At 36.0% G+C, this 19,601-nt stretch overlaps 1 protein-coding gene across 8 annotated transcripts in view; it reads left to right on the forward strand.

The window, feature by feature from the left end:
- The first annotated feature begins 10,099 nt into the window (after positions 1-10,099).
- The window catches only part of ZNF518A (zinc finger protein 518A), a 29,641-nt gene continuing 20,139 nt past the window's right edge, over positions 10,100-19,601 (forward strand). For 2 of the 8 annotated variants that reach the window (XR_002825569.1, XM_023740268.1), the window contains exons 1-3: positions 10,100-10,160; positions 12,777-12,862; positions 18,236-18,364. The gene's annotated coding sequence lies outside the window, so the exon portion shown is untranslated. Of the gene's footprint in view, positions 10,161-10,464; positions 10,669-12,776; positions 12,863-16,131; positions 16,173-16,578; positions 18,365-19,601 lie in introns of those variants that run through there. The other 6 variants (XM_023740275.1, XM_023740272.1, XM_023740277.1 and 3 more) reach the window with 6 other exon arrangements.

Below are 19,601 nucleotides of genomic sequence, written 5' to 3' on the forward strand. Positions count from 1 at the left end.
ACTCCCATGGTATCCTTTTGATTAGTGTTTGCATGGTACATCCTTTTACTTAGCCTATTTATGCTTTATTTTTAAAGGCTGTTTCTTTTAGGCAATATATAGTTGGGCTTCCTTTAAAAAAAACAAAAATCCTTGCTGACAATCTTTGTCTTTTAAGTGCTATGTTAAGAGAATTCACATTTAATGCAATTATTGGTACGGTAATTTAAAGTTAAAATAATTGTTTTCACTTAGTTCCACCTATTCTTTTTTTTCCCTCTTTTTCAGTGATATTTTGTTAATTGTGTATTGTTTATCATTCCTATTAGCTTATTATTTATACATTGAAGATAACATAGTGGTTGCCCTAGGGTTTATAATACATCTTTAATTAATCGGTCTATCTTCAAATATTATTATACTGCTTCATTATAGTATAAGAACATTACAGGAGTATACACGAAATCCTTTCTTCCATCCTTTGTGCTATTGTTATCAAAATGTCACTTTTACGTAAGGTGTAAACACACAGTACATTGCTACTATTTTCACTAAAACTCACTAAAAAAATCCCATTGTTGCTGAGTCAATTCATTCAAATTTTTTTCTAGAGATTAAAAATAAGAAAAAAATGTTGAATTATTTTGAATGCTTTTATTACATATATTGAAATGATCATGTGATTCTTGTGTTTTAAGTTTGTTAATGCGGTATGTTACATTAAAAGGTTTTTTGATGCTGAATCAACATCCCTTGAGTAAATCAAAACTGGTAATAATGCATTAACTTTTATTGATTGATTTCTTTATAAAATATTTTTGTTTGAATTTTTCATCAGTGATATTGACCTATAAATACTATTTTCCTTGAATTGTAATTGTTTGGAATTAAGACTATTCTAACATCATAAAATAATTTAGGCAGCAGTACCTCTTTTTTCATTTCCTGAAAAAAATTGTATAAAATTAGAGTGAATAGTTTCTTAAATGTTTAAATTTGTGGGTGACAATGAGGGGCAAAATATTTAATCGCTGATTCAATTTATGCAATGGTTAAAGAACCACTCAGATACTCTATGTGTTCATAAATTATTGTTGTTAACTTATATTTCTTAAGAATGTGTCAATTTTTTCTAAATTTTCAAATTTACTTGCCTAAATTATCCTTGGTATTCTTATCTTTTAAACCTTCTATGTCTGCCATTTTTAAACTTCTGACTTTGCTTGTGTATTCTTTTTTTCCCATGCTCATTCCTGCTAGAGGTTTACTTAGCTCATTAATATTTTCAAAGAACCAACTTTTAAAATTTACTTACTTTTTAAAATTTCCCTTATACTTTTTTTGAGTTTATAGTACTGTTACTTTTATAACATCTTAAATTAGATGCTTGGCTCATCAATTTTTAACCTGCCTTCTTTGCTAAAGCAAGTATTTACAACTATATATATCAATCAAACTCGAGAAATGCTTTGTTTGCATCTGACACATTTGATACACAGTGTTTTCATTATCATTTAGTTCTAAATATTTTCTGAACGTCCTTAGTATTTCTTCTTTGAAAATGAATATTTGGAAGTTTAAAAATCCAAATATTTTCTTTAATTTCTGTAACTTAATTGCGTTGCGGTCAGAGTATTTGATCTGTATGATTGCTAATTATATGACATTCTTAAAGACCTTTTTTTTTTTTATTGTACTTTAGGTAAAGGTTTAAAGAACAAATATTTTCTCATTAAACAGTCAGTACACATATCGTTTTATGACATTGGTTAACAACCCCACAACATGTCAACACGCTCCCTTCTTGGCTTTGGAGGACCTCTTGCTTTTTTGGTGAAAATATGCATAGCCAAAGATACACCATTTCAAAAATTTCTTCATGTACAATTCAGTGAGGTCAATTACATTCTTCTAGTTGTGCTGCTATTCTCATTTTAGATGAAGGTTTACAGAACAAAATAGTTTCTCATTAAACAGTACACATATTGCCCTATGACAATGGTTAAGAACCCTACTACATGACAACACTGTCCTTACTCAACTTTGGGTTCCTTATCACCAGCTTTCTTAAAGACTTTTTATGGCCTACAAAAGGGTAACTTTTCATAAACATTCTGTGTGTGCTTACAAGCAATGTATAGTCCACAGTTGTTGGGTCAGTGTTCTATATATGCCCATTAGACCAAACTTGTTTATTGTTTTCAAATATATTCTATATTCTTACTGATTTTATTCTTTTCTGGAGCTAGTAATTACTGAGAGGGTTATATTAAAATCTCCCTACTTGAAGGCTGTTGTGTGCCATCCAGTCGATTCTGATTCATAGAGACCCTATATGACAGAGTAGAACCGCCCAACAGGGTTTCCTAGGCTGTAATCCTTACGGAAGCAGACCACCACATCACATCTTTCTCCTGTGGAGAGCTGGTGGGTTCGAACCACTAACCTTCCGTTAGCAGCCAAGCCCTTAATGACTGCACCACCAGGGCTCCTAGGGAAAGCAATAGTAACGTCAACTTTTAAAATTTACTTGCTTGTTAAATTTCCCTTCTACTTTCTTTGCATTTATACTGGCTTACTATTTAACTCTTCTTCTTTGCTAATGGAGCCCTGGTGGCACAGAGGTTAAGAACTCGACTGTTAACCTAAAAGTCGGCAGTTCGAATCCACCAGCCGTTCCTTGAAAACCCTATGGGGCAGTTCTACTCTGTCCGATAGGGTCTCTGTGAGTCAGAATTGACTCAACAGCAACAGGTTTGGTATGGTTTTGGGGTTCTTTGCTAATAAAAGCATTTACAACTGTATATATATCCCTTGAACTTCAGAAATGCTTTGTTTGCATCTGGTACATGTGATACATAGCGTTTTCATTATCATTTAGTTCTAAATACTTTCTAAGTTTCCTCATTATTTCTTCTTTGAAAAAATGCTTATTTGCAGATGGCATACTGGTGTGTATAAGAAATCCAAGATAATGTTTGGATAAATTAATGTTAAAAATAAGTTTAGCAATGTTTTTGGACATAGTCAACATGCCAAAATCAATTGTTTTCTAGATACTAGGAACAAAATATTAGAAAATAATTGATTGAAAATAATATTTACAAAATATTAAAATATTACATATGTAGGAATATATGGAAGACTTTTATACAGAAAACTATAAAGTGTTACTGAGTGAAATTAAAGAAGACTTAAATTAATTGAAGAATATGCCATTTTTGGGAATTGGAACATTCAACATTGTAAAGATGTCAGTGTTCCACAAATTGGTATGAACTTAATTCAAATTCCAATAAAAATTTTTGTAAAAATCGACAGATTATAAAAGTATATGGAACTGCAAAGGACCAACAGGTATTTTTCTGAAGTCAGATTCAATGCTACTTCTATTATAACTGATGTTTCTTCCAGAAAATATGGGTATGAAAGCATAATTCTATTAAGATAAATATCATACCACAAACGTGACTATGAAGTTTATAGTGAAAACACTGGCTCTACAAAAATCCTCTCTTTCAGGTATATATATATACACACACACACACACACACACACACACACACACACACACACACATATGCTGCAGTGAAATCTGAATTAAACAAATGTTCTTGGAACCTCCATATCCCTCAGGAGGAGGAAGAAACTGACAGTAGATAAAGTAGTGGTTCTGCTGCAAGATTATTTCCTACACCAGATCAAATACATTTATAATAACTGGAACATGACAACATTAAAATTAATATAGATGATTTTATTTGGAAACTAATCTATATGAGATAAAATTAAAGAAGATGAAAACTTACTGGAAATGCTTTCTTTGAAATAAGATTATAATCATTCACTAAAAATAAAAAATACAGTCTGAAAAAGTTGTTTAAAAGAGCTCATCAGAGTGATTAAATAGAGATGCAATTATTGGCAATGAAGAAAACAGAAGAAAAAATTTGGCATGACTTACAACTAGCTCATCATTTTCCAATTCCAGCATAAAATAAGAGATATTTTAACAGCTGGGAAAAAATGTACACAAAATATACTTACAACTCAATGATGTCACCGTTGATACACTTTGTTTTTTAAGGTTACACTTTCTAACAAAAATCACCATAAGTGATTTCATTTTCATTTTCAGTTATATTTAAACCCTTTTTGGGCAGTGCATAATTATTTTTCCTATATCTTATCTTTAGTTACCTCTCTTAAAAGTTTATTATCTTTGAATGAAAAAGTATGTTTAATTTTTATAAAATTAATGAAACACGAAAGAAGGCAGTAAGGGTGGAGTTAAGGAACAAAAAAGACATAAGACATAGAAAAATTTAGAAAAATAACGAAGTAAGTCCTTTCTTACCATTAATTAAATTACATGCAAATGGATTAAACTCTCCAATTAAAAGGAAGAGGTTGGCAAAATGGAGGAAAAAAAAAACATAATCCAACTATATGCTGTCTACAAGAGACTCATTTTAGATATAAAGACACAAAGAGACTGAAAGTAAAAGGATGGAAAAATACATGTCATGAAAATAGTAGCCAAAAGAAGTTGAGTGGCTGTACTAATATCAGACAAAATAAACTTTAAGTAAAAAAATTGTTACAAAGGTGCATATTATATATTGATAAATGATCAATCAAGAAGATATAACAATTATAAACATATAAACACCTAACAAGATAGTCCCAAAATATATGAAGCAAAATTTGACAGTATTGAAGGTAGAAACAGACAGTTTAACAGTAATAGTTGGAGATTTCAATACATAACCTTCGATAATGGCTAGAATAATGATGCACAAGATCAATAAGGAAGTAAGGACTTGAATAACACCATAAATCAATTAGATCGAACAGATACGTATAGAACCTCCCTCCAACAACATCAGAATATACATTCTTCTACAGTGTACATGGATCATTATTAAGGATAGACCACATGTTAGGCTACAAAATAAGTCTCAATAAATTGAAAAAGACTGAAATCATATGAAGTATCTTTTCTAATAACAATGGAATGAAGCTAAAAATCAGTAACAGAGAAAATCTGGAATATTCACAAATATATAGAAATTAAAAAATACAACCAGTGGGTCAAAGAAGAAATCACAAGTGAAATTAGAAAGTACTTAGAGATGAATGAAAATGAAAACACAACATACCAAAATTTATGGGATGCAGCCAGGGGTGGATTAATCAGTAAGCAAGGTATGCATGGGCTTACTTCTGTGTATTTACTAATCTGTAGTGAAAAATTTCACGAGTTTCACCACATCTTACACCTTAAGGAACTAGAAGAGAAAAGCAAACTAAACCCAAAGCTAGGAGAAGGAAGGAAATGAGAAAGATTAGAGTGGAGATAAATGAAACAGAGGGAAACAAAACAAAACACTCGAATAAACAAAACCATAAGTTCATTCTTTGATGTGGTGAAAAACAGGTGAAATTGTTTGCTACAGATTAGTAAATACACACAAATAAATGCATGCATACCTTGTTTATTGGGTAATCCAGCCCTGGATGTAGCGAAGGCAGTGCTCAGAGGGAACTTTTTAGCTGTAAATGCCTGCATTAAAAAGAAAGCTCTCAAATCAACAACCTAACTTACACCTTAAGGAACTAGAAGAGAAAAGCAAACTAAACCCAAAGCTAGGAGAAGGAAGGTAATAAGAAAGATCAGAATAGAGATAGATGAAATAGAGGGAAGAAACCAAAACAAAACACTAGAAAGCATCAAAAAAACCAAAAGTTCAATCTTTGAAAAGATCAATAAAACTTATAAACCTTTAGGTAGACTGACAAAGAAAAAAAAAGAACAAAGATGCAATAACTAAAATTAGAAATGAAAGTAGGGACGTTACTACTAATCTTACAAAAATAAAAAGGATTATAAGAGAATAGTATGAATAACTGTATGCCAACAAATTAGATAGCATAGATGAAACGGACATTACTAGAAATACATAAAATACCTAAACTGACTAAGAATAAATAGAAAATTTGAACAGAACTGTAACAAGAGATTGAATTAGTCATCAAAAATCTCCTAACAAAGCCAAGTCCAGGACCATATGGCTTCACTGGTGAATTCTACCAGTCATTTAACAAAGAATTAACATCAATCTTTCTCAAACACTTACAAAAAAAAAATAGAAGAGGAAGGAATAATTTCCAACTCATTGTATGAGGCCAGTATTACCTTGATACCAAAGCCAGATAATGACAACATAAGAAAAGAAAATTCTAGATTAATATCTCTTATGATTATAGTTGCAAACATTCCCAACAAAATACTAGGAAACCAAATTCAGCAGTACATTAAAAGGATTATACACCATGACCAAGTGGAATTTATCCCAGTAATGCAAAGGTGGTTTATCAAAAGAAAATCAATGTAATACACCACATTAATAGAATGAAGAAAAATAACCACACGATAATCGCAATTGATGCTGAAAAAGCATCTGACAAAATCCAACACACTTTTATGATAAAAACACTTAGGAAACTAGGAATATAAGGAAGCTTCCTCAACCTGACAAAGGGCATTTATGAAAAACCCACAGCTAACATCATACTCAATGGTGAAAGACTGATAGCTTTTCTCCTAAGATCAGGAACAAGACAAGGATGACCGCTTTCATCACTGACATTCAGTATCGTGCTGCAAGTTCTAGCCAGAGCAATTTGGCAAGAAAAAGAAATAAAAGTCACCCAAATTGGAAAGGAAGAAATAAAACTATCTCTAGTTGTGAATAACATGATCCCATATATAGAAAGTCCCAAAGAATTCACAAGAAAGTTACCAGAGCTAATAAACGAATTCAGCAAAGTTGTGTGGTGCAAGATCAACACACAAAAATCAACTGTGTTTCTATACATCAGCAAGGAACAATCTGAAAAGAAAATTAAGAAAGGAATTCTATTTACAATAGCATCTAAAAGAATAAAATACCTAGGAATAATTCGAACCAAGGAGGTAAAATACTTGTACAGTGAAAACTAAAAAAACATTGCTGAAAGAAATTAGAAAAGACCTAAATAAATGGAAAGACATCCCATGTTTATGGATTGGAAGATTTAATATTGTTAAGATGACTACTTCCAAAGCAATAAAACATTTCAAATGCAATCCTCATTCAAACTCCCAACAGTTAGGTTTTCGTTTGCTTGTTCATTTGTTTTGTTTTGTTTTGTTTTCCCACAGAAATGGAAAAGCTGATCCTCAAATTCCTACGGAATTGCAAGGGGCTCTGAAACTGGCAAGACTACTTCACAGGTGCTATTGTGTCCTTCCACAATGCCTCATTTTCCCACTTTTTTGTAATATTGGAAGATGTCAAACATCTTTAATTGCCAACCAAAAATTATTCACCTTTCCTCCTTACGATTAGAACTAGTATTTTTTGCTCAGATGGCAATTTTCCCTATCCCAGTGTATAAATCATGATTGGTTTAAGCCCATCACAACAAACCCAATTTTCTTTTGCCACAGATTGTTTTATAGGTGGGCTTATAACTGGTCAATGATACCTAAAGAGAAGTTTACTGGAAAAGAATTTTCTCCCTGATAAAAGGTGAAAGAGTGTGAGAACAAAGACTTTTTTTGCTTTTCCTCATTTCTTCCTGTTTAGAATACAGGCAGTCCCTGGATTATCAACGTGTTCCATTCCTAAATCTGTCTTTAAGTCAAATTCATACAGCAGTCAGAACAGTTGGGTACGGTTTGTATCTAACATCAGTTAGTCAAACGTTGTCTTAGCATATAGTATATAGATAACTATATATACTGCATAAAAAAATTAAAGAAATACTTCCAGATACACTAAAACATCTTTAACATAATACCACAGTAGTAATAATATTCGGATGGGTGTCAAAAAGTAGCTCGTTTCTTATTATGAACTACTGCATGTACTTTGAATTTTTAATATAATAAGGTTACAGGGTTGGTTCTTAACTATGGGTTATATGTAAGTTGGACGTCTGTAACCCAGGGACTGCCTGTACTGCTGAAGGATAACATCTAGACATTTAAGAATCTCCCATTGAGCTGGTGGCTCCTTGAGGAATCATGTCTAATTTATTATTAGTCCAGTTTCTGGCACATAATAGGTATTCACGGAAATGTATGCGGAATATTGAGTAATGTACGTTGCAAGGAGCCCTGGTGGTGCAGTGGTTAAAGCGCTTGGCTGCTAACCAAAAGGTCTGTGATTTGAATCCACCAGCCACTCCGTGGGAGACAGATGAGGCGAGTCCCCTTCGGTAAAGATTGTTACAGTCTTGGAAACCCAATGGGGCAGTTCTACTCTGTCCTGTAAGATTGCTATGAATCAGAATCGACCCAAGAGCAGTGAGTTTCGTTTTTTTTTTTTTTTTTTAACATACATTGCAAAGAACATTGGGAAGGACAATACTTAAAGCTCATTTTCAACTAACATTTGGTTGATAGATTTAAGAGTGTTATCAATGATAATATCCTTGACCAATGAATGTGACCACTCTACACTAGATCACCCAGGCTCTTGGTGTCTTTTTTCTACTTCTGGTTGCTGTGACTATATTGTTGGGGTTAGGGAGACTGGACTTGAGTTGAGAGATCAGCAAAAAGAAGATAGCCATATTTATGAGCCTCTTGCTTCCTAAATACCATTTAACTGTAATGATGAGTATATTTACTTATTTATTCCTTAAAAACATGCTTATATTTTCGTAAATGCATACATAAGTTTATAGCTAAAACTTTATTATGCCGTTGTCGTTAGGTGCTGGTGGAGTCAATCTTCCACTCCTAGCAACCCCATGTGACAGAGTGGAACAGCCCCATAGGCTGTTATCTTTTTAGGAGCAGATCACTAGCTCTTTTCCAAGGACCGCCGGGTGGGTTTCAACTGCTAATCCTTCAGTTTGCAGCCCAAGGCTTAACTGTTGTGCCACCAGGGCTCCTTAACCTTATTACAGTATGCTTCAGTGGAGTGAATCCCTACATTGAAATTTAAGTCCAAACTATATTATTTTTTGGAGAAAATCTGACAGTCTCATATAAGTGATCTGCTTTTTAGCATAGTGTTCATGAAAAGCAGAAAGTGGTTTGTAATCAAGATGGAAATTTTGTGACCAGAACCACTACCATCATTTTCACCATTTGCATTACATAGTGAATGCAACGGATTACTCTCTTCAATCTATCAACCAAGTATTAGTTATGCATTACCCAGTTCTCTGTGGCTCAGAGGTTAAATATCCTAAACATTTTTAAAAGTTTTTTTTTTTTTTTAATTACAAAAGCCATACATGCTTAAGAAAATATAGGACATAAAAATTAGAACACAAAAATTCGATCTTAGTTCTGCCATTGTTTTTTTTTTTTAAACATAGCAACTATGCCTTTTTTTTTTTTAAGAAAGGTAATTTATATAGAAAATGAAATTAATTAATGCGTTGGATTTTTCATAAATTCTCTAAAGGAGGGAAGAGGAGCCATACTGGCCTTTGGGTGAAGTCAACCATAATATTAATTGACCTCTTTGTCCAGCCTTGTTGCGTGATGTATACAAAGGATTCCTTTGATGTTGACGAATGCTTCCCTCGTTGTTAAGACAGATTTTCAAATTAATTATTAAATATGTCCATGTTTGGAGTTCAACATGTCTTCCAGAGCTGCTTGTGCCAGCTGACTTCATTGACCTGGGCTGCAATGGCTGCTAAATCCTGCGTGTCAGAAGCAAAGGGTGGGGAGAGGCCATTTGCAAAGCCGGAAATCTTAGGGTTGAGACCATCCCCAGTCAGGAAGAGCTGCCTAGAGAACGCAGTTCCCAGCCCTTTGGTGCCTACTCTGAAGAGCATAAAGTCGTCGTTTGTCTAATATTCCATTAGCAGTAGGATCTCTGCAGCTGCTAGCAACCAAAAGGGGAGCAGTCAGTCACTGGAGTAGCGAGCACCGGGAGAGCGCACTCCTTTCAGAGGTCAGCCGCGAGCCCAACCCTATGGCCTAGTCTCACTAGGATAAGGCGCGGTTCCTCCCGGCCTCCGTCCTCTTCCGCTTGTCTCAGGTACAGCGCGGATCCCTCCGCCGCAGCGTGCGCTCCCGGTAGCGCTGCGATTGGCTTTTCGAGAATACCCGGATGAAAGTATAATGGCCGCCGTCAGGGGCTCGCAGGCAATGGGAACCACGGCAGGTATTTCCCGTGAGCGGGGCCGCCCAGACCGCTTAGCATGCCGGGACTCCTAGAGGACCAGACAGGGTGCAAAGGGCGAGCTTGTAGGGCTTCAGGGTCCCCCGCGCAGGCCCAGGGATAAGCTTTTTAGGATAGGAAGCGCCTGTTAAATAGTCCCGGCCATTCAGTGCTTCCGCCTAACTTGCCGCAAAGTTTTTCTAGAGAAGTCGGCCCTTTTATCCAGTGCTTTTACGGGTTGCTAGAGTTGACCATCGCCTCTTAGCTTGGGCTTTCTACGCCTGTGGGCTTTTTTGACCTGTCTACTCTCTGAAAGGCTGTGCGGTGGAGAGTCAGCGCGGCGACCGTGTGCCTCCGCGCACCCGAGGGGCAGCAGAGCGCCGGAGGAAGGGGCGGATCGTGCGCGGCTTTTGGGGCGTAGCGGGGCGCGCGGCGCTCGAAGCACCCACTCGGAGGAATCCTGGTCTGGTGAAAGCAGTATGGGTACCACTCAGATCTCACCCCTCGAACTGTAGGTTCGCAGACACACCGCGGCCCGACTCGACGGCGTTCCTGTTGTGGGCCTAGTTTTGGTCATTGGGGGCCAATTCTTGCAGTCAAGATGCCCAGCTCCCTGGCGCGCGCTCCCTCTTCAAGAGTTGGCCATAGCTGTTCTTGCAAATGCCAGCCATGCCCAGTCGCAGATGGATTTCTTTGTAACTGGTTTTCTCACTTGTAGGGTCCATTTTGAGTCTATTCTTAATGTGGTGTCCGCATTGTTGAGTGGACAGTCTCTTTCTAGATGTCTATGATAATTTAAAATGTATAGGGTGAGTGTATTTACTTAAAACTCTTTAGTAGACCAGCAAAGCAGATGCAGTAGCTTTAAGGTTCAGTATACAAAAGTTAAGGTTCAGTTTTTTTTTTTTTTTAAAGTTTAATTTGGGGTTATTTAGTGTTTGTGCTCTATTTTAGCAAAAACATTCCTTGAGTGTTTTATCTAAAGTCTAAAAGACTCTAGAAAAGTAAAATAAGTCAATGTTTAAAGAATTCAGAACAATGCTGAACTTTGTACCGTTGTCACAGTGATCCATGAAGATGCCAAACGGTACATCAGGATAGAAATTTCGTTAAATTGAGTTTTTATGATATATTAGGCCTACTTTTCTGATGTTGAATTGTAAGGGATCTATTTTGAGTATATGCTTACTTTAGTATTACCCTCAGGTTGACTAGATAGAAACCATTTAAATTGGTTTCTTGCAATTCCCTAACATTTGCAGAATTTAATTGCAAGTCTATACAAATGGATACATTATCTTTCATTATGAAAACTTAGTAAAGACATCACATTGTAGTAACGTTTTCAAAACATTTCATGGGGCTAGTAATCAGAGTAGACCATGTAGATTTTTGCTAAAACTCACGAATGAGATAAACCTTAGATCTAGAAAATTGCTAACAGCGATTATGGGGAGAGGCAAAATATCTAAACTGTTTTGGACATCTAAAAATTTTCTTATTGTTGCAGTGAAAATAAATATAAATACTGATTCAGAACATTTTATATTTTGTTTATGGGAAGATAAAAGGATAACATTCACAATGAACGCCTACTGTGTGCACTGTTAATGGATTAAAAACTGCTTTTAAGTGGTTGAGATGTTTTATCATTGTCAGACTTCTGTTCAAATCCTGTTCCCTCTAGTAATAATAGTATGCAGTGATCTAAAAATTTTTTGTATCTTGAGACATTGTAGAGGAAGTATAGTTTAGCATAAATCTACAGTTTGACTTTTTTTTTTTTTAAATGTATTTTTATTGTTTGCTCTTCGTAGTCGTTTGGAATTGTTCTTATTGAAGCATTGTGTGCCCTAGAGCACTTAATTTTTTTAATGATAAAATACTTGAATCTTGCCCAGGCTCCTTCAGGTACTCTACAGTTTTTGGCAAAGCACTGTATGTAGAAAAAAAGTTATAATAAAGTTGAAATTGTTTTGGTTATTTATTGGTCATTTCTGCTGCTAACTGAAAGGTCAGTGTTTGGAATCACCAACTGCTTTGTGGGAGAAATATGTGGCATTCTGCTTCCGTAAAGATTTACAACCCTGGAAGCCCTATGGGATGGTTCTTCTCTGTCCCGTAGGGTGGTTATGAGTTGGAATTGACTCATCTGCAGTGAGGTTTTTTTTTTTTTTTTTGGTATTCAGGCTGTTAGTTCTTTAGCTAGGTATTGGCTTCACGTGGTAATATTCGTGGAACGTTAGATGAAATCAGACAGAAGTCAGTATTAAGAGGTAGCATTGTGGTGTTAGGATAACTGGGGTGGAATCAGACCCAGATAATTGTCCTAACTTTGTGACTTTGGAGTAAAACTCACTTATCCTGTCTCGTAATAGATGGAGATACTGAATTTAAGCTTCCTTCTAAGCTTTGACTTTTGACTTTTGTAAATTTATGACATGTTATCTCTGGGTATCAGTTGTATGTTGTTGCCTAAGTGCAGAGAGGTTTTCGTTGGTTTGTTTTAATTTATAAACTTAAGTTGAATATGGAAGTGTAAGAGAATCAAGAGAATAGAAATATTTGATTAACTTTTTTTTTCAATCAGAGTTTTAAAATCTTGCTCTTCATTTCCAGATACCATCTCTTCTTTTGATCACTCTTCCTGATTGTGGCATTGTCTAAGCATTAAATTGTATCCTTTTTGTTCCTTGAAGAAAAAGGTATGGTGGATATTGAACTACTTGAGTATGTAGTCTCTTAAATCATAAATTAATATGTTCTAATATTGTACTAAGTAAAATGAAACAGTTAGGTATACATAAGTTTTCACAAGTTATAGTTTTATTTGTGACCTAAATAAAGTACTTCTCCATAGATTTTCATTTTAATATAAGCAGAAAAGTAATTCTTTGTTTCATAGTTTATTATTAACATTTTAGTAGCAATGTAAGGTGATTTTAACTGTATTATCCTTCTAAAGCTGGCAGTAAGGGCTTCTGGGTAATGAATGATGGAGATAAATATGGTAGGAAGATGTTTAGAAGCTATATAAACAGCCAGAAACGTGTTTTGGTCTAGTAAGCATAAAGTAATGCATCTGTCTTAGTCATTTAGTGCTGCTATAACAAAAATACCAGAAGTGGATAGCTTCAACATAGAGAAATTTATTCTCTCACAGTCTAGTAGGTTATAAGTCCAAATTCAGGGCATCAACTCCAGGGGAAGTGTTTCTCTGTTGGCTCTGGAGAACCGTCCTTCTCATCAGTCTTCCCTTGGTCTGGGAGCATCTCAGTGCAGGAACCTCAGGTCCAAAGGACACGCTCTGCTCCTGGCACTGCTTTCTTGGTATGAGGTCCCCCTATCTCTCTTCTTGCTTCTCTCTTTTATATCTCAAAAGAGATTGGCTTAAGACACAATCTAATCTTGTAGACCTCATCAGTATAACTGCCACTAATACATCTTACTACATCATAGTGATGGAGTTTACAACACATAAGGAAATCACATCCGATGACAAACAGTAGACAATTATACAGTACCGGGAATCATGACCTAGCCAAGTTGACAGATATCTTTGGGGGACACAATTCAATCTATGACAGCATCTAAAGAAAAATTTCTCCAGTATGTATGTGTATTATTAGTAATAGGATCTACTTATGAGTCAGAAAAGGGGCTTGGGAATTGAGAGTCCTAACTGGTTTCCTGGAGACAATCATCTGAATAGCCTGATGTGGACAAAAAGAAAGGGGAAAAAGGCCAACAAATCCATGGTATTATAAGGGAAGCTTTGGGAACTCGGTGGAAAATTTTGTACCCTTGTACAAAAAAACATGATGTAGTTACCCTTGAAACACAGTTGTCCCTTGCTCTTTTTGTTGAATGGGTCCTAGGATCTTTCAAATCCATAAATTCGTGTATACCACAGTATCATATTATTCCCCTCACTGAGTGCAGTAAGCGTATCTATAACTGAGTTAGGAATAAAACTATGTACTTAACTGTTAAAATAACGAAAGTAGACTATACCACCTTACGTTATTTAGTAATCGTAATCCTGTTTTTCACTGAACTTTACCAGCAGATGGCTTTTTATTTTGTTGTAGTTGTTGAGAATATACAGAGCAAAACATACATCAATTGAGGAGTTTCTACGTGTACCATTTAGTGATATTGATTACATTCTTGGAGTGGTGGAACCATTCTCACCCTCCTTTTCTGAGTTGTTCCTCCTTCATTAACATAAAATCACCGCCCCTTAAAGTTCCTATCTAATCTTTCGAGTTGCTTTTGTTAATTTGATCCCATATAGATAGTTCTTAAAAGATCATAATGCTCAAGGCAGACATTTTTTATTAGTTAAGCTAAACTATTGTTTGGTTTTAAGAAGATTTCAGGGATATTTTTGGTTTAAGGTTTAAAGATTATCTCAGGGCAGTAGTTTCAGGGGTTCATCCAACCTTCATGGCTCCAAAAAGTCTAGAGTCCATGAGAATTTTAAATTCTGTTCTGCATTTTACCCCTTTTGGTCAGAATTCTGTGGAATCTCTGATCAAAATATTCAGTAATGGTAGCCTGGTGCCATCCAGTTCTTCTGGTTTTATGGTAAAGAAGGCAGTTGTTCATGGAGGCAGTTAGCCACACATTCCATATCCTTCCCCTGTTCCTGACTCTCCATCTTCCTCTGTTGTTTCAGGTGAATAGAGACCAATTTTTATGACTTGGATGGCTGCTTGCAAACTTTTAAGACCCTAGGCACTACACATCAAACTTGAAGGTAGAATAGAGGCACTAAACGTATTAGGCCAGTTAACTGGGATGTCCTGTGAAACTATAACCCTAAACATCCAAACCAAGAAATCAAATCCCATGAGATTTTTGGTTGTACATAATCAATATGACTTTTTTCTCAAGTCAATTTTTCATAAAGGCACAATTTTTTAATTTAATTAGAAATTAGTGTTTAACAACTACACTGAGTAGGGAGCAACAAAGGTGAATTAAGATACCAGGTTATCATATATATATTTACTGAAGCAGTTTCTTTTTCTGTAACATTTTCTTGGTCTCTTACCATGTGAGAGTCACATGGGTGTTGTGTTGTTCCTGGACAGAGAAAGTAAATACTGAATGCCAAGAGTTTCCTATATTGTGTTTGATCCAGACTACTCAGAAAAAGTAATATGAAGAATGAAAGCTTTAAATGTGATGAAGTAAATGTTGTTAGGTGCTGTCCAGTTGATTTTGACTCATGACGAACCCATGTTACGGAGTAGAATTGCCCCACAGGGTTTTCTTAGCTATAATCTTTACAGAAAGGAATGCTGGTGGTGCAGTGGTTAAGTGCTTGGCTACTAACTGAAAGGTCAGCGGTTTGAATCCGCCCAGCGGCTCCACAGGAGAAAAGCCATGGTCATCTGCTCCTGTTAAGATTTCAGTCTAGGAATTCCTATGGGGCAGTTTTACTCTGTCATATAGGGTTGCTATGAGTCGGAATCAGCTTGACAGCCCACAACAAAAACAACCTTTTTGGGAGCAGATCACCAGGTCTGCTGGTGGGTGGGTTCCAGCCTTTCAGTTAGCACCCGAGTGCTAACCGTTTGCACCACCAGAGCTCCTAATGAAGTAAATAAGAGGTTGCTATATGATAACTGACCAAAATGATTTGGGTTATTCCATGTTGAATGATTGTGAGAGAAATCTGACTAGAAACTTAAAATTGTCATTGGTATAGCTCCATGAAACAAGTATCAGAATATTGGAATAAAAGTGTATAACTTGAAGCTTAGGAGAATTAAGTGAGCTTTACTGTTGTTTTACAGGTCCTTGCCTACCTTCTTTCCTACAGCCATTTATCTGACCCTCAACTCAGAGATATTAATAGAGACTATTTTCTTCTATCAGAGGTCGACAAACTTTTGCTGTAAAGGGCCAGATAGTAAATATTTTAGGCTTTTGAGACCATATGGTTTCTTCTGCACCTGTCAGCTGTTGTTGTAGCACAAAAGCAGCTGTAGATAATATGTAAATGTAAGTATGACTGTTCCAATAAAACTTAATTTACAAAAACAGTTGGGATCAGATTTAGCCCACAGTTCATAGTTAGCCAACCTCTATCTTAGACTTAACGAGGCATTTTATTCTACAAGCTCTCACAATCATATCTCCCCACCTGCAAGCATCTTATCCTTCCCTGTAGTTACTGTAGTTACCTTGCTTCTTTCTAAAGTCATCTCTTCCGGTTGTTCACTAGATCCCATCCCTTCTCATCTAGTGAAGGGCATTGTTCCTGCATTTCTTTCTCTTATCATCAATTTTTTGCATTTTTACTAGGTCATTTCAGTAAACATGCAGTCATACTGTAATTTCTCCTACTGTTAAAAAACAACTAAAACCCACTTCCACTCCTCTACCTCTTGCCCCTTTACAGTAAGAGTCTCGGAAGAGTTGTTTATATTACATCTCTACTTCTCTTCCCATCTTCTCTTAAACCCATGCTAGTGAGGTTTTTTCCTTCATAACTCCATTGAAGCTTCTAATTAACGTCACTGGTGATCTTGACATTAAGTCCAGTGGTCAGTTCTCAGTCCTCCTTTTACTTGACAGAGTTGATTGGTCCCTCATTCTGGACATACTTTCTTCACTTTGTTTTCAGGATGTCATACTCCTGATTTAACTTCAATCTCACTGGTTGTTCTTTTCAGTATAGTAGGCTCTTTCTCATCTCTCTTTCCTCTAAACATCAGGACTTGGGCCTTGGGCTTCTCTCTTTATGTGTTCTCCCATGGTGATTTCATCCATTCTCATCACTTTGTTTATCATATAGGTAAGTGTGTATGTGTACACACACACACACACACACAAATGACTCCCAAAATTTTATCTTCTGCCTACACATTCCACATTGCCACTTGAACATTGAATAAAACCCAAAACCAAACCTGTTGCCATTGAGTTGAATAGACGTCTCCAATTTTCCATGGCTAAAACTGGACTCTTGGTATCCTGGACTCATTGTATCCTACAGTGACAAACCTACTACTCCTACACAGTCTTATATATTTCAGTAAATGGCAACTCAGTTCTTCCAGTTGCTAAGGTCAGAACTTTGTTATCTTTGATACTTTTCTTTTCTCTCATAGCACATTCTATCTGTCAGCAAATCCTGTAGGCTCTATCTTCAAAATGTATCCAGAGTCTAATCATACCTTATTGTCTCCACCAAGCCTCCATCATTGCTTACCTGGATTATTGTCATGTAATAACTTTTGAACTGGTCTCCCTGCTTCCATCCTTACTTTCCACTTAAATACTCTGTTCCTAACATAGCAGCCAAAGTGATCTTCTTAAAAAGTAATTCAGCTCATGTTACCTCTCTCTCCAGAATGCTCCAGTAGCTTCCCATCTCATTTGGAATAAAAGTCTTACAGTGGCCATCAGGCCCTGCACGAGCTGTCCCTCTGTTATTTTGACTGCATCTCTTGCTGGTCTCCATCTCATTCTGTGTTCCAGTCATATCGACCTCCTTGCGATGCCCCAAACATATTAGACATACTCCACACCCAGGGTCTTAGAACCTACTGTTTCTTTTCTTGGAATACTGGCTCCCTCAACTCAAGATCTTGGCTGAAATACGACCTTTTCAATGAGGCCTCCCTGACTTTGTATTTAAAATTGCAACCCCCTCGTTCTGCCTGTCCTGCCCTGCTTTATTTTTCTCTGCAGCACTTGTCACCTTTGAATATATTATGTCATTTACTTATTTTGTTTATTGTCTAAGTAACCAATAGAATGTTAGCCCCTGAAGGGAGAGATTTTTGTCTTTTTCATTCAGTGCTATATTCCCAGTGCTTAGAACAGAGACTGACCCAGCTTTGGTGCTGACTGTAAGCTCAGCACTGTGGCAAATGCTAGTGATAAAACAACAAAACATGACAGATGTAATCCATATACTTACGCAGCTTATATTTCAGTGGCTGAGACTGATAGAAAATAAATTGACAAATAAATAAATTTATTTCTAGAGATAAAAGTGTTACCAAAGAAATACGGATGGCTGAAATAGAGAATACTTTTTTCTTTTTTTTTTTTAGGACAGGATGATTTTTAGGTTGGGGAAGGCCTTTCTGAGGTGTTGATATTTGACCTGAGACCTAAAAGATGAAAAGGATCTAGCCATTTGAAGAGTGGAAGAGTGAACATTTCAAGCAGGGGAACAGCAGGTGCGAAGGCCTGAAATAGGAGTTTTTGAGGAACTGTGACGATGGCGCGGTGCTAGAGTATATTTACAGATGGGGAGAGGTGTGGCATGAAGTTGAACAGAGAGGCCCAGAACCAGATGTCATTGTTCTTTGCAAGCCTTTGTAAAGAGGTTAAATTTTAAGTTCCACGGGAAGCTGCTAAGGAGTTTTAAGCAGAGGAGCATCGTGATACATTCCCCACTCTTTATTTGGATTGCCATTGTAGTCCTCTCATTTTCTCACTTCTATTTTTACTTACTTTTTCCAGTTTAGCTTGCATTCTACTGCAATTCTAATACTATTTCTAAAATATTGCTTTTGTATGAAAAGGGACAATGTTTTTGAGGATACAAGGATTTCCTAGAACTCAAGGGCAGGACTGCAGGCAGGCCTCAGTAAAAGCTTATGGTGCTGACATGGCCCTCTGGGTTTCAGTCATGGTACTTAGGAGAGCTGATAATTCTCTCCCTGTTGTTGTCTTGGTTGGTTGGTTGGTTTTTAGCAGTGCTGTGCTGTCATTTCTTTAAAAAAATTAATTTGTTGTCAGTAGTTTGGAGGGTATCTGATAGATTTGTCTGTGTTTATATAACACATTCATGGGATCTTTCCTCCTAACATAAAATAACATTAAAATGAGGCTGTTTCCGTCTAATATAAAAATGTCTTAGAAACCTTAATCTGCAACTTCTTTTTTCTAACATATTTTTTAAATCATCCACAATAAATGTCTAAATCAATTCAATACTTAAGCCTCTTACTTTATAATGTTTTCGTATGAATGTTCCGTTATTTATTTAGTCATTTTCTACTTACAGACATTTATATGATACTAACACGTATATATTTTCTTTTCCTTTTTTTTTTTTTAATTGTACTTCAAGTGAAGATTTACAGAACAGCTAGTTTCTCGTTAAACAGTCAGTACACATATTGTTTTATGACATTGGTTAACAGCTCCATGACATGTCAACCCTCTCCCTTCTCGACCATTTTTTTTTTTTTTTGGTGAAAATATACATAGCCAAAGATACACCATTTCAAGAATTTCTACATGCACAGTTCATTGGCATCGATTATGTTCTTCCAGTTGTGCTGCTATTCTCACTTCAGATGCAGGTTTACAGAACAGAATAGTTTCTCATTAAACAGTACACGTTACCCTATGACAATGGTTAACAGCCCCAGTACATGTCAACACTGTCCTTACTCAACCTTGGGT

Source organism: Trichechus manatus, unplaced genomic scaffold, assembly GCF_000243295.1.
Source record: "Trichechus manatus latirostris isolate Lorelei unplaced genomic scaffold, TriManLat1.0 scaffold00007, whole genome shotgun sequence".
Lineage (NCBI taxonomy): Eukaryota > Metazoa > Chordata > Mammalia > Sirenia > Trichechidae > Trichechus > Trichechus manatus.